This window comes from Nannospalax galili, unplaced genomic scaffold, assembly GCF_000622305.1.
Source record: "Nannospalax galili isolate Female #2095 unplaced genomic scaffold, S.galili_v1.0 scaffold211, whole genome shotgun sequence".
Classification (NCBI taxonomy): Eukaryota; Metazoa; Chordata; class Mammalia; order Rodentia; family Spalacidae; genus Nannospalax; species Nannospalax galili.
Window position 1 is genome coordinate 1,072,855 of NW_008329624.1, and position 15,515 is coordinate 1,088,369.

The window sequence follows — 15,515 nt, forward strand, 5'->3', positions numbered from 1 at the left end:
AAGTTGCTAAGTTCGAAGTATAGGTATTATTGTATAGTTGACCAAGGAATTCCCACTGAGGGAGGCTGGGTCTATGATGCACAAGACCTCCCTGTATCATCTTTGTGACTTTCAATAAATCTTTAATGATGTACAATATTTAAAAACAGCATTGGAAAAAATTAAATATTAAATGTGAAATAAAATCATGTCAGAAGGAGAAAGAAAAAAAATCAGTTTATTCATCTTTAGTAGACCTCGTCTAAAGGAACTTCGGGAAGAAATATTTAAAGAAGAGGGAAACTGAGGTAAAAAGGTAAAACAAATGAGGAGCCTGACTGCAGAGCAGGTAGGTTGTAACAACACTGCCTACCTGTACTCAACAATGCCCTCTAGTTGGGAAAACGGCAGGCGGAAAATGGGGAAAAGCACTGTAATAACCAGAGATGGAAAGACAGTCGTCCAAAATAAAACATGTTAAGGCTCACAGGCCTCAAGGGAAGCTGGAGATATCAAGTGATTTTAGACTTTGTTAGCTGAATTATTCACTGTAACATTTAGGCAACAAACAACAGAATACAACATAAATGGGTCCAAAAACGACAAGATCGGATATAGAAAGAAAACTTAAGAAGAACAAAACAAATTGGCAGAAAGAAATCCAAAAGATCACAATCATAGCAAATATAAATGGAATCAACTTTCTTAAAAAGTTTAGATATAGCATAGCAAATTGTCATCAAAACTAAACAAACTCTAGAAATATTCTCTTTATAAGTCTCCACTGAAATGTAAGACAGAAAAGTTGAAAGGGTACAGACTACATTAACCCACCTGCAGAGGAGCTAGCATTATTAACATACAACCTTAGATATTGTTGGGCGAATCTTAACACACTCAGTATGGTGTGCATTTGTGAAAAACTTGAAAGAACCTAAATATTTATCACCAAGAAGATAAATACATATTAATACATTTACTTGCCACAATATTACCCAATCATTAAAACATTTAACTAAAATAATATATATCAATGTCAATAAAACTCAAAATATCAGAGTGGAAAAAAAAAAAGGCCAGGCATATTGGCTTACTCATTTAGTCCCAGCACTTGGGAGGTAGGGGCAGATGGATCTCTGTTAGATGGAGGCCAGCTACCTATACAGTCTAGGCCAGCTGGGGCTACAGGGAGACCTTGTCACAAAATAACCAAGCAAAACAAAAAAACAGGGTGGTGTCCAGGAGATGGTTGGTAGGTAAAAGCACTTACTGCCAAGCCTGGTGAGCCAAGTCTGATCCCTGGGACCCAGATGATAGAAAGAGAAAAATAACTCTCACAAATTGCTCTCTGACCTCCACACCTACATGAATGCATATATGTCACACATACAGAGAGACAGAGAGAGACAGAGACAGAGATACATAAAATGAAATGAAAATTTGAAAATAATAATGCTAGGGAAGCAACAGAAAAGATTAAAATTGTATTTAAATGAATTGTGACATTTTATTATTAAACTTGAAAAACGAGTAGCAGTTCCTGCTTCATGTCCAGTGATCCGGCTTCTCTTGCTGCCTGTCTCCCTGAATTCTGTAAAGCCACTTCATCCCTTCCTCCCATTCTCCACAGGATGGAGGGAACTTTCGAATAGCTCAAGGCTCTGCCAACCAGACACACGGCGAGCCAGGGAATGTGAAATATGAATTTAATCAGCCAGGGTGAAAAGGCTTGAAAATTAGTCTTGAACACAAATGGCCTTTATAAGTGAACAGTGTTGCATGGACATGAAGCCTTCCTCATAGCACTTTTAGCAGGCATTTGTACCAGGAGAGAAACAGTCTCTCTGAGAGAAGGAGAGAGAGAGATTTGGGAGAAAGAGTGTGTCCAAGAAGCATTCAAACAGCAAACACTGGAAGATGCATAATGCTATGGCCTGAAAACATGGGCTCCCCAAATTCCTTTGCTGAAACTTAATCACCAGTGTGACAGCACTGGCAGGTGGGTCTCAAGGAGGTTATTAGATTTGATGAGGTCAGGAGGACAGTCTTCATGACTGGGATTCGTGCCTTTATGAACAAGGCCCCAGAGGGCTCCCTTGCCCCTTCTGTCATGTGAAGACACAGCTAAAAGGCACCATCCATGGAGCAGAAAACAGGCCCTCATCAAAGCTGGGTGTTCTCATGCCTTGGTGCCTTGGACTTCCAACATCCAGGACTTCGAGATCTAAATTTCTGTCATTTACAAACCACCTGGCCTATAGCATTCTCTTATAGGGGCCCAACACTAGACTACCTACATCCTCCTCCACAGAGAAAATCAGTATGGCTTAGGAAGTACTCTATCAAAAAATAAACACATAAAATACGGATTTAAAGATTTCTTAAAATAAAGGAGTAAGTACGAAGCCCCGGCTATATCAGGTTTTCTCATGATTACCACTAACTGCTCAAGATCTTCCTACCACCGGTTGGCCTTGTGTACTGTAGTGTTTCCCTAGTCTTCCTGAGTCAACACCTTAGTGTGTAACACTGCCATTCACGTTTCACTCAAAGATACTCAAGGCTGTGGCTACACAGAGAGGCAGCCGGGTTAAGCAAGACGGTAACCCATCTCACCGCTACAAAAGGAAACAGCCTTGGCTCCCAAGAATGGAGGAATGGCTTTTCTGTATAGCACCCATGGCTGGCCAAGAGCTTCCCGTGTGGTCCTTGGTGTCATGTCCTCTAACAAGGCTGCCACTGTAGGATGCAGCACATGGGGTACACTGCACCATTCAGACTGATTGCTACCACCATGGGTAGCCAGCCTATTCCAGTTTTGAATACTGCAACTCAATTCATAGCTGGAAGGTTTTGCCCTGCTCTTCTGTATGTCCATTCTGCATCCTACACTAATACCCACAAACAGATTGTATGGATTTCAAAAGCTTCTGCACAGTAGTAGAAATGATTGATAAATTGAAGAGACAGCCTACAGAGACAGGGAAAGTCCTTGGTAGCTGTTCAGCTCACATAAGATGAATATCAAAAGAACTCAGAGAATTAAACACCAACCTAGCAAATGATGCAATCAATATATGTGCAGACAAACTCAACAGACACTTTTCTTTTGGTCTTTTTTTTTTTTTTTTTTTTTTTTTTGAGACGGGGTCTCCCAGTAGCCCCAGCTGGCCTGGAACTCATTATGTAGACCAGGCTGGCCTTGAACTCATAGAAATCCACCTGCCTCTGCCTCCCGAACGCTGGGATTAAAGGTGGCGTTCACCATCAAGCTGGGCTCAACAGACACTTTTTAAAAGAAGTACAAATGGCCAATAAATACAGGAAAAAATGTTGAGCATCTTTTAGCCACCAGGGGAATGTAAGTCAAACTACAGTGAGATTCTCTTTCCCTGGTCAGAGTGGCTATCACCAAGAAACAGAACAAATACTGAAAAGAACACTGGGGGGGCACTTAAACACTGCTGGTGGGGAGGTAAGCCGGTGCAGCCACTGTGGAAATCAGTACAGAGGCTCTCAAAAATCTAAAGAGTTGAACCACCTGTGGTCAGATATATTACTCCTATGTATATACAATAAAGGAATCAAGCTCAGTCTGCAATAGAGATGTCTGCACACTAATGTTTACCATGAGAGAAAAGTCATGAAATCAGCCTAGGTATCCATGATAAATGAATGGAAAAAGAAAATGTAGCAAATACACATAGTGGAGTATTATTCGATCATTAAGAAGAATGAAATCATGTCCTTTGTTGGAAAATGCATCATGTTAAGGAAAATAAGCCAGACTCATGTGTGAGAAAGACAGACTGCATCATTTCATAGATGGACTCTAAGAAAGAATTAAGTGAGCCCTGCAAATAGAAGAAGGGTTATAAAGGAAGCTGATGGGGGTGAGGAGGAAGGAAAAAAAGTGAGGGGAAAATATGAGCAGATATATAGTATACGTATACGAAAGTATCAATGAAACTCCTTTTTATGAGTAATACATGTTGATATCCAATCTAATACAGGAATCTGTTTTGGAATATAGGTTTTAAAAGGATCTTTACTAATCCTTGTCTTCTAGAGAATTACTAAGGAATTGCTCTAATTAACCAATATCCTGCTGATGTAGTAACCTGGCACTCCACAAGTATAAAATATAATTCACTTCTTTCCTCCAGCTCGTTCTCTCTTTCTCCTTCTGTTCTCTTGTTCTCAGTGAACACCTCAAACCCAGGCATGGGCTGCCACCCCTCCCCTCCCTTCAAACCATTCCTAATCAAAGGCCAAATGCTCGCTAACAGCATCTTTTGCTGTCTTCTAAACAAAAGCCCCCTCAGAGTCGTCCTCCTTTCAAGGTCTTTCCTAATCCCATCTGAGTGAATTCCATATTAAGTAGCAAATTCACCTACTCCCCTTGTGAAATTCTGCACAGCCTTCCATCACCCCAGCCAGACTTCCCTAGATGGGCCTGAACAGTCCTTGATTATTTGACCCTGCCCATTGCACCAGCCCCACCCATACAATTTATCGATTACGTCAAATCAATGGCCACAAAACCAAAGTAGTTGCAAAGTTACCAGGATCACTGGGTCTTTGTTCACAGCAGACGCCCTCTAGGAATATCCATCTATCCATCAACAGGGCTTTCCTCCTGAGGTACTAAGCTTTCAGGATATGACTGAATGCTTCCTGGCCACCTCGGCTGGGAAAGGGTTCACCTTACTCCACCCCACAGCACGGAGAGGACTGTAAGTCATGCCTGGTTCTCCCTCTGCACCTGCCACACTATGTTGAAATGATCTGTCTATTAAAAGGATTTTTCCCTAGTGTAAATTCTTTTGCATCTTGTTCTACCGAGCCACTAGCATGATTAGAAATCTGGATAGCTATATGCCCGGCTTTCAGGCTTTTCATGTATGTTTCCGTATTTGCTTAGAATTCTAATTACCTGCTGACCAGGTTCTGTCATTCCACGTATGGGAAGAATGAACAGGAATCGATTCAGGCAGGAAGGCAAAATGGGGCTCCGCCACCTCCTCCCCAAGGCACCAAGACCCATGCCTCTCGCATTTCAGAGTCTCCACGTGGGCTGAGGTGGAGAAGGGAAGAAAACGGTCGAAATGAAAATGGTTAAGTTAATTAATTGCAAGCTCGCTTGTAGGACCAGCACGTTTATTTAATCAGTTGCCTAGTAACCCTGCCTGGGTATGATGTGAATCTGATCAGCCTGCCTCGGGAACAAATGATGGCCGTTCTTCCTACCCGCGTTCTGTGCTGCTTTCATGGGCTTTGGGGCTTGGAAAACCCAAATTCCCTCCCCTGCCGAGGAGCAGGGCGGTTGTGAGGTGAAAGCAAATGTCCTCCGTTGTCTTCACAATTTCCTCTGACCCACAGCCAAGAAAGAAAGTCTGCATCGACATCACCTGCCTGCTGGTGCATGAGAAGACAAGAAAAATCACCCACATCCTTTTTCTTTGTGGAGTGACCGACACAACGGTCACCTGGAAAGGAGGCTCGTTCTCAGAACCGTTATCAGACACCTACACAGTGATGTTTCCACTGAACACCTGAGGTTACATCCTTTGCCTGTGGCAGCACAGAGAATGAAAAATAAACAGGGCTTCTGGGTGTTGGTTTGGGGGCACGTGGGTTGTTTTAGAGCCCTTAAGTTGGGAGAGACAATACATGAGTTTAATCACCTAAGACCAGCCCAAAATAAACTGTGCCTTGTAGTTTCCTGTCTGGAAAGAAAGAGGGGAAAAAAAAAAGCCAGGCACTAACAGGCAAGAGAATGCTCAGCACTCCTTGGCTCTAGATTTATTGGAGGATTTGGAGACAAGAATTTGCTTGTCGATTTCCAGCTCCCTTCTGCTGTTTTCCTGGCTGGTTGTTTGGAACACCCCTCCCCAGTCTTTACCCCCCCACCATTCCAGTTCTGAAACCAAGTAAAGAGGAAATGTTAATGAAATAAAGTCCGTGTTTCTCCTTTGACACACTGTGATCACATTTTTTATGCTATTATAAGATAGGGTATCTTTTTTTTTTTTCCTATTCGTCAGTCTCTATGGATAAAAGACTCTGTCTTCCATAAAGAATTCCCACCAGAAATCTTTAGAAACCCTCCATCAGAGACGCTCAGCCCTCGTGCTGTGCAAAAGCTAATCTAATTAAGACAGGATCTGCTAAATTTAATAGCCTGCTATGAATTTTTACAGACATCTGGTAGCTGGAATTTGGAACAGTTCTGACATATAAAATTCACATTGTCCAGATGACCAATATCAGGGTCAAATATTTTCTTTCTTTGGGGAACAGATATTGTTTTGACATGGATGTTATTTAAAAACTGTGATGTCTTACAGGTAGATGCCCAGACAGTTATTATAGGTAAATGCCCAGTTACTCTTCAAGGACACACGGGGTTTCCTGCATGTACAAAGCACACTTATTCCATAAGTGCCCAGCTAGCTGTGGTCCTGTCTAATCTGAGAATTCTTACTTTTGAGCAAGAAAACATGTGTTTTTATCTTACACTGGGCTGCACCAGTTATGAGGTGAGTCTCATGTACATAAGTCTTTGCATTGATGCTCACCGCGTAGTTGACACAAAATAATCATCCTGTTTCCATGCCTCCATCTTTCCCTTCAGTATAAAATCACAGGACCTGAGCTTGGAGATTTTTCTCTTGCCTCTTAGTACCTTCCTAACCAGTGGTTCTGTATAAGAATCCCTGCCTTTCCCTCCCTCAACAAAGTCATATGGATTTGTGTGAAATAAGTAATCATACTAATATATAAATAAGTTAGATTTCATATGTGCCTGTAAGCTTGTATGTGTAAAAGTGACTAATTGTACGAAAATGACTGTTCTGAATCAATGAACACATAATAGGCATAGGTTATAGGAGATAAACTATTTTTCACCTCATTTATCTTTTGTTCTGTTTATATTATATGTATATTCTGCCCTTATATATATATATTTATACACATATACATATATACAGACCCAATTTCAGTTACTTAGATCCCAATAATCTACCTATGTACACTACACATGCATAAGATTTTTCAATCTGTATTCACACCTTGCTGAACTCTGGACTTCACCTTACTATCTATCTGTAAAGGTCATGAATGGGGGACAGCTTCCTCAAAGTCCCACACCTCATCCCGTGTTCAGAAATGCATGTCCCACGGCAGACCCAACACCTAATGGGTTGGTAGAGGTTTCCTTACTCGCCCCTTGTGCTCATGGGAAGAAGGAGTACTCGGGTTCTCAGCAGAGACTCCCCACCATACAGAACCTCTCGGTGGCACCAGGTACAGAAGGCATGTACAAACACAGACAACTTTCTTTACCAAGCAGAAGCAAGAGGGCAACTGAGTAACCTATTAAAAATGTGTGTTAATGGGCTGGAGAGATGGCTCAGCAGTTAAGGACACTGATTATTCTTGCAGAAGACCCGGGTTCGAATCCCAGCACCCACATGGCAGCTAACAACTGTAACTCCAGTCCCAGGGGATCTGACAGCCTCTCTGACCTCTGCGGGCATTGCATGACATGGGTGCACTTACCTACATGCAGGCAATATACAGATGCACATAAAATAAGAATAATAAACAAAAGGTTTTTTAAAATGTGTACTAAAAATATATTAAAATATTTTGCTCAGGACTGCTAAAAGGAAAGAAGAATTCTTGTTAAATGGGATTTTTCCAAAGTATCTGTTAATTCTTGTTAAGTGGGATTTTCCCAAAGTATCTGTGAGCACACCCCTCACACACACCAGGGCTGCACAGCGTGAATGACCTTGAGGAATGACAAACAACTCCTCCCCAGTCAGCCTAGATATTAAACCACCTTGTTTAATAATTAAGCATGTGGTCTAAGTTTGTGTTCAGCATTTCTGTTGAGTTCTGTGGGGCACCCCTGGGTGAGGAGTGGACAAAGGCCAGGCTGAGAAGCCAATTCTCAAGGTCTGAATGGGTAAGAAATTCCTCACCTCTGCTCATCCAGACAGCCTGGTCTCCCATGACAGAACCCAAGATAGTCTCTAAATTATTTTAACCCATTCCACTGGGGCAGCTAGGTATTTAAAACAAACAGGGAAAGAATGAGAGAGAGAAAGATTGCTCAGTTACTGGCTCTGTTGTAGATGCATATGTGTTCCCTTGCCTTCTAGCTGACATGAAATGCTGTCTAGAATATCGGCCTCTTTTACCGTTCTGTCTCTTGCTGCTGCTCATATGTGGTCTGTAGGGGACCAGACACAATCTCTGTGCCCTAGAAAAGAGCTGCAGGAGGGCAGAGACACACCTCGTGCATAGAGGAACCTGTGACCGTCAATGATATGTGAGGATGAAGATAGAGGCACCTGCTGCCTGTCCCAACCCCTCCCAGCTGTAGTCCCAGGGCTTGTGAAATTCTCATTTCCCAAGGCAGCCACTTTATCTGCTGCTGTGGCTGGCAGGCCCTGGATTCGGTTGTGCTCCCGTAAACATTAAAGTCTGTGTGTCACGGGTAACACCTGGCAGCATGCAAATGCTTTGTGCTTTGCTTGGCTTCATATCTGCTTTTCCTTCCATGGCTGGAACACAGAAAGGGCACCACGGATATTTGTTAAATGAATAAATCAAGGCACTGATTGCTATGGTTCCCCTACATGCTAAGAGGCCCAAGGTACTTTTAACTCCAAGCCCCATCTGTTTCAACCTGTCCCTTGCTGCCTCTTGCTTCTTCATAAGCAGACACAATTGAGTTGATACAGGCCGTACAGGAGGCATAGTGTTAACAGTGAAGAGCCAGAATCTCTGAGGTAGGGCCCCTGCATGCCACTTACTAGATGGTCAAGTTGTTTAACCTTTCCATGCTTCATTTTCCTCATCAGTAAAATATAGATACTAAAAGTTACTAAATCATATGTCTGTAATGGGGATAAAATGGTTTATATTTTAAAGTGTTTACAATGACAATAGTGTATAATAATTGCCATATGAATGTTTATTGAAAAAACAAAATGCTGTTTCTAAGGAAGGGTAATTCTAATTCATGGATGGAGCTTTAGGATAAAAATGAACCGATATGTGTTAGCAGGAAACATTGGAAACTCAGTTAGGAAGTTCAGAGCCACACATGGGTACTGAACTCTAGTGACTGATAAGGTCTGTCATGGGCTCCAGTCAGGGAAATGGCAAGTTGCATATCCCATTTCCACTACTCCCTATGCACCTATGATTTTTGTAACATATCATGTTCCAAATAGTCAAGGAAATGGGTCATACGACTAGAAAAGTTGAATAACTATTTTTAGATCATTTATATACCTAATATTATGCTAAATTCCAAGAGAGAAGATTCAGTAGAGCAGGCACTACACACAAAGTAAGAATCTGGAGTCATGGTACTGAAAACTGTGAGTTAAATTCAGTGTGCAAGCACAGAGTGTAAACCTCAAGTAATGAGAACACAGACAGGTAGCGGCTAAGGTGGCCAGCATGGGAGGTACTTGGAAGGATCTTTGAGTGACTCTGCATCCTCTATAAAAAATTATACTCTGCTGAAGTTGCCCACTTGGTATGAAGAACTGGACACATGGCCAGATTCTATGAAATAAAGTAAAATATCTTGACTGAAAATCACTCAGGATCGGTTTACAACACTTCTTTAACCTGTCAGTCAACTTTCAAACAATACCATGCCTTTCACAGTGTGTATTTCTAAGCCCTGTTTTTCACATTGTTATTATATTCTTTACTTCTACACAGATTAAAAAATCATCACTATTTTATCTTAGGAATCTAATTTTTTAAAAATATTGCAAGCAGTGAAATTAATCGAGTATATTTATATATGTATTCACCATTTGAACTTTCATTACTTTTTGTTGATACAGCTTTGTGACTTTTCCTGGGGAAATACAAACAAACATCTATTCGCTCCAGATAGAGCACTGATGCAAAGAAATTACTGCACCTACATCCACTTTGGGGAACCAGTGTGCCTACTGGTGTTACGAGAACGTGGATGAGGGCTTACTCACAGGAGCATGGGTGATGCAAAGACAGCTTCGTCACTGTGAAGCCCACTCCAGCATGGATGATGACACAAAAGCTTCATCTCTGGAGCTCCCTGCTCGATTTGAAGGCAGCTCCACAGAAGACTCTCTTCCCTACAGCAACTATTTACTGCTTTTGTGACCTTGGAGAGAGGCTTTGTGAGTCTTGAGTTTTTTGTAACTACTAAATTTCATGAGCTTCCTGAGTCTTACCAGCCACCCTTATCCCTTCAGTAGAGAATGTTTCAAATGGGAAGAAATAACTGTACAACAGATGCATATATCCATACAACGGGATTTCTTCATGTGTGGGTTTTTTTCTTAACATTCCTTTTAGCACCCGTTTTTGGTGAATACACACAATTTTGATTGGTCCTGAAGTCTATTTTCCCCTGCTTTTTAAGAAGTATCTTTGCCACATATAAATTATGAGCTAGGGATAGGGAAATAGCTCAGTGGCAAAGTGTTTACCCAGCATGCACAAGCCCTAGGACTCAATCATCACAAAACAATAAAAGAAATAAATAAAAATGAATAGAAACAAAAATACGCAAAAATAATTTGAAATTTACAAATTACAGATCAGCAAATTTGTTCTCCATTCTTTTAAAGATGCTCTTTAATGCCCTACATGTGTCCAGGTGAGAATAGACCACCATATTTGTGAAGAGTGTGTCTTTTTGCACTGATGCTTCTAAACTTGTCTCTTTATAATGGTTTTAGAAAACCTGATTGTCACATGTGTTTTTGTATTTTTCCCATGTTTCTTCTCTTAGGATGAACTGAAGTTTCTTGCTCTTTCGTTTACATCAGCTAGATGGTTTTTCAGGCATTCTTCTAGCAAGCATTTTTCTTCACTCTCTGCCTTTCCATACACTTTACATACACTTTTCTGGGGGACATCTTTTTTCTCTGGATGCTCATTTTTAAATAGTTTACAGTGTCATTCCTTCAAAGCCCCTGATCTTTTCTTCTACAGTGACTAATTCACTCAGCAATTGATAGAATACTTGCAAATAAAGATATAAAGTATTTAAATAAGACTTTAAGAAGAATTCCAATTGGCATTTGTAGGCCACTCCTTCAAACAACAGAGGACATATTCTTTTCAAGTGCACATGAAACATTTACCCAAATAGGCCTTGTTCTGGATCAGAAAGCAAAACACAATAAAGCTTAAAGATGAAAAACATGCAAATTTTGTCATTTGTCCATATTGAAAGTAAACGGGAAATAACAAAAGACAGATTTCTGAAATTTTTCCAAATGCTGGAAAAATGTCAAAAATGCACAAGCGAACTGAGAAAAAATATGTTAACTCAATGAAAAGGAAAATACAATATACCAAAATCCATGGGGAGCAGATATTAAAGTGTCCATAGAGAAAATTATTGCATTGAACATCTCCATTAGAAGATTCAAAATTTCTGGACTCTGTTATTTAAGCTTACACATATAGAAATTGGAGAAAGCTTGGGAATTGAGACACAAAGTGAGCAGAAGAAATGAATAAAAAAATATGAGAGGGGAAGCAATAAAATGGAAAGTTAGGGGAAATCTTTAGCATTAAAAAGTTATTAAGACTTTTAGAAGATCAGTAAAATTAAGAAACACTCACTGAATGATTAACAGAATGACAAAACTTATCCATATTAACTGAAAGAAAATTGCTACAATAGTCTCTACAAATTAATAACAGAATACTATGAACCATGATTGAGCATGAAAGAATTCTATGAACTTTTTAATATCAATAGTTTCAGTAGTTGGAGAAGTTGGGTGGAACAGACACACATTCCTGAAATACACAAATTAAGGAAGCACAAGCCAAAAGAAGCAGATAAACTGCGGAGTCCTATCTGTTGAAGACACTGAATCTATAATTGGATCTTTTTCCACAGGGGAACTTCTGGATCGAGGTGACTTCTTGGTGAGTTCTAACATAAGTCAAAAGAGACAATAAATTCATTTCACACAAAGTCTCCTGGAAAGCAGAGGTAACAAAGCATTCTACTTCTTGAAACCTGCTGCCTTGCTGCCAGAACCAGGCAAAAATATAAGAAAACAAAACTCAAATACAGTATTTTTTAAAGTAGCAAAAATTCTTAATACATTTATAAAAACTTGATGTGGGTCTGGAAGCACATACCCATAACCCCAGCGCTCAGGAGAGTGAGGCAGGGGGATCTTCAAGTCAAGGCTAGCCTGGGCTACAGAGTGAGATATTATTTCACTTTTTAAATGTTTTATTTATTATTTTTATTTTATATGTAAGAGTGTATTGGCTGCATGTAGGTAGGTGCATCTTGTCATGCAGGGCCCCTGGAGGTCAAAAGAGGGCATCAGATCCCTTGGAACTAGAACAGTTGTTAGCCGCCATGTGGGTGCTAGGAATTGATTCCAGGTCCTCTGCAAGTGCAACCAGTGCTCTTACCTGATAAGCTATCTCTCTAGTCTCTGTTTGTTTGTTTGCTTGTTTGTTTTAATTTCTAAAGATTAAGATTTGGCAATAAACAAACACTCAAAACACCAGGACCAATTTAAATAAGCATTTAAATTATACATTCGATTGGCTGGCTCTTTTTGAAAAGAACAACTTAATTTACCATGCCAACAGTCAAAAAATATGTGTTTGCTTTTATAGATACAGCAAAATAAGGCTGGGGTTGGTAGCTTAGCAGTAAGGTGGCTGAGGTGTGTGTTTGATCCCTAGTACATCCAAATATTAGACTTCAATGTCCATTCACCAGTCCTCCTTGACTTCTGGCTCTTATTATCCTTCCAACCCCTCTTTCCTGATGTTCTCTGAGCCCTGGGGGTAGATTTGTGATCAAAACTCTAATAGGCTTTTGTTGTTGTTGTAGAAGCTGAGAAGCTGATTCTAAGAGAATACAGAAAACAAAGGATTCTAAACTATCCTTCAAAACATGAATAAGCTCAAAATCATAGTCTTAGCACTATCTTATTTTTTAGGATAGTGTTATATTGGTATAATTGTAGACATATATATATATATATCTATACTATAAAAAAAATCTAGTGGGGCTGGAGAGATGGCTCAGCAGTTAAAAACACTGGTTGTTCTTGCAGAAGACCTGGGTCTGAATCCCAGCACCCACGTGGCAGCTAACAACTGTCCGTAACTCCGGTTCCATGAGATCCAACAGCCTCTTCTGTCTTCTGCTGCCATTGCATGACACAGGTGCACTTACCTACATGCAGGCAATACACACATACACATAAAAATAATAAATAAAATATTTTTTTTAAAAAACTGGTAATGAGCCTACGAATATCCAGCTAATTAATTTTGACAAGAGTGATGATAGAACTCAGTGGGGGAATGGATAATGTTCTTCAACAAATTGTGCCAAGCAATTAGATAAGCAGGAGCTAGCCAGCCTCCAAGATGGCTCCAGAGACTGTTTTCTCTCATTTCTCTCCACAGAATATGGCAGAAGGAAGGAAAGAAATGTCTAGACAGCAGCAATCCTCAGAGTACGGAACTAGATAATTTTCGTTCCCCTGCTTACAATATTTAAATAGCTTCTTTTCTTCCCCAGTAATCCTGAGCTTGGATCAATAGCATTTTGGATGACTAGCTCTCTGACCTCATTTTCTACCCGTTCTTCCCTTAGTTGTTACCACACAGAAGTCACTGTCCCTCCAATATGCCTTGATCTTGATAATCAGTTTGATTTTCTCCCTCACTTTACTCCAACCCCAGAGTACATCTCTGCCTTGACTAACTGTTTAAACCTAACCCCTTAGAGCCTTAAATACTCTGTTCCTTACCCTGTTCACCTAGTAGCTTGGCTCACCAAGTGCATATTTTATAGTGGCTCTATGTGTGTTTCTGGTCTGCTGCTTCCTCTCCACACCCAACACACTAGAAGGAGATTTCATTGACAAAGTCTTTCTGTTTGTGTAAGTACTGAATCCTGAATGTCTTAGAAACACCTGGCATGTGCTAGGTGCATATTAACTATGTTGAAGGAACAAGTAAACCTTGTAATTTATCAGACTAGGAAAACAGAGAACTGTAACAAGAATAAATGAGTCTGAAATTGAAAAGAGGAGAATTTAAGACAAAAAAAAAGAGTGTAAAGAAATGGGAGTTTATCACTAGACCATGGTGGCTCCTGAGAGTGGCCCAAAGCCCATGGCCTGGGCCAGTGAAGAGGTGTGAGAAAGATCCAGGGCGTTAAGCAAAGGTATGATGTTGAGAAGATACCAAGATGGAAAATAATAAGAACAGTCCAAGAACAGCATCAGTGCCACCTGTTGAAACAGTAATTACTCTGAAACTAATTCCTGGGGTTACCATTCAGGGTAGCTGAGTAACACAAACAACAACAAAGGCTATCTTAACCTGCAGATCCTGACAAATAGGAAAAGACAGACCTGAAAATCCAGTATTCAAGAAGTTCAACTTTTCTTCCCACACCCGAACCTTCTCTGAACTCATTTTTCCACCAGTATGAGGTGCCAGGTTGTCTTCCAAACCTCTGTCATTGGAAAAATCAGACCACACAATCACAGAGTAGAGGGCCTCACACCCATAATGCTAGGGAGGCACGGTAAGGGGTTTTAGGCCAGTGGGACTCAAGTAGAAGTGCTCTATTTCTTTTCTTGGTCATCATCTTGGGCAAGATGGCCAATCTGGCCATGGAATAGCTCCATCTTGTTGTCTGAAGCATAGGAAAAATTCTGGGCACACCCATCCCTGGATGGATTTGTATGGAAAACTCCTGACTCTCCCTGTCTGTTTCATGAAAACAAAAGGAACTTCCTTCTTGAGTGTCTCTATTACACTAAGCAGCGGGCATCCTGCACACTATGGTCCTATTCAATGTGTAGATGAAAAGGCAGACACTCAGGTCAGAGCATCTCAAGCTAGCATCCCAGACCTATCATCCAACAGGTCCCAAATTCTGCTTCCTCAAAATCATAATTATACTTGCTTTGAAGAGAGATATATTTACAACTTTAGACTATGCGATGTATCTGATCCCAGTCAGGTGATATACTTATTGCCGATTTTAGTGAACACATATAAACGTCTACCAGGAGGCTGAGAAGAGGGCTCCATGTCTAAAGAGCTTGTTATTAAGCATGAGGACTGGAGTTTGGAGCCTCCACATCCATGTAAAAGCTGGCAGGGTACAGCAGCTCACCTGGAATCCCATCACTTGGGAGGCAGAGACAGGGGATCTCCAGGACAAGCTGGCTATCTAGACTTGCTAAATTGGTGAGTTCCAGGTTCAGTGAGAGAACTTTCCTCAGTACAGAAAGTTGAGTAATGGAGGTAGATACCTGACATCAACCTCTGGCCTCTACACACAGGTACACACAGATGTGCACAAGCACCCCACACTTGTGTGTCTATACACATGTGAACACACATAAATACATGCATGTATACCACATACACATATGCAGGCCAAAAAATGCCTACCAGAAGTGATGAAAGACAGAGAGGAGGGAGGT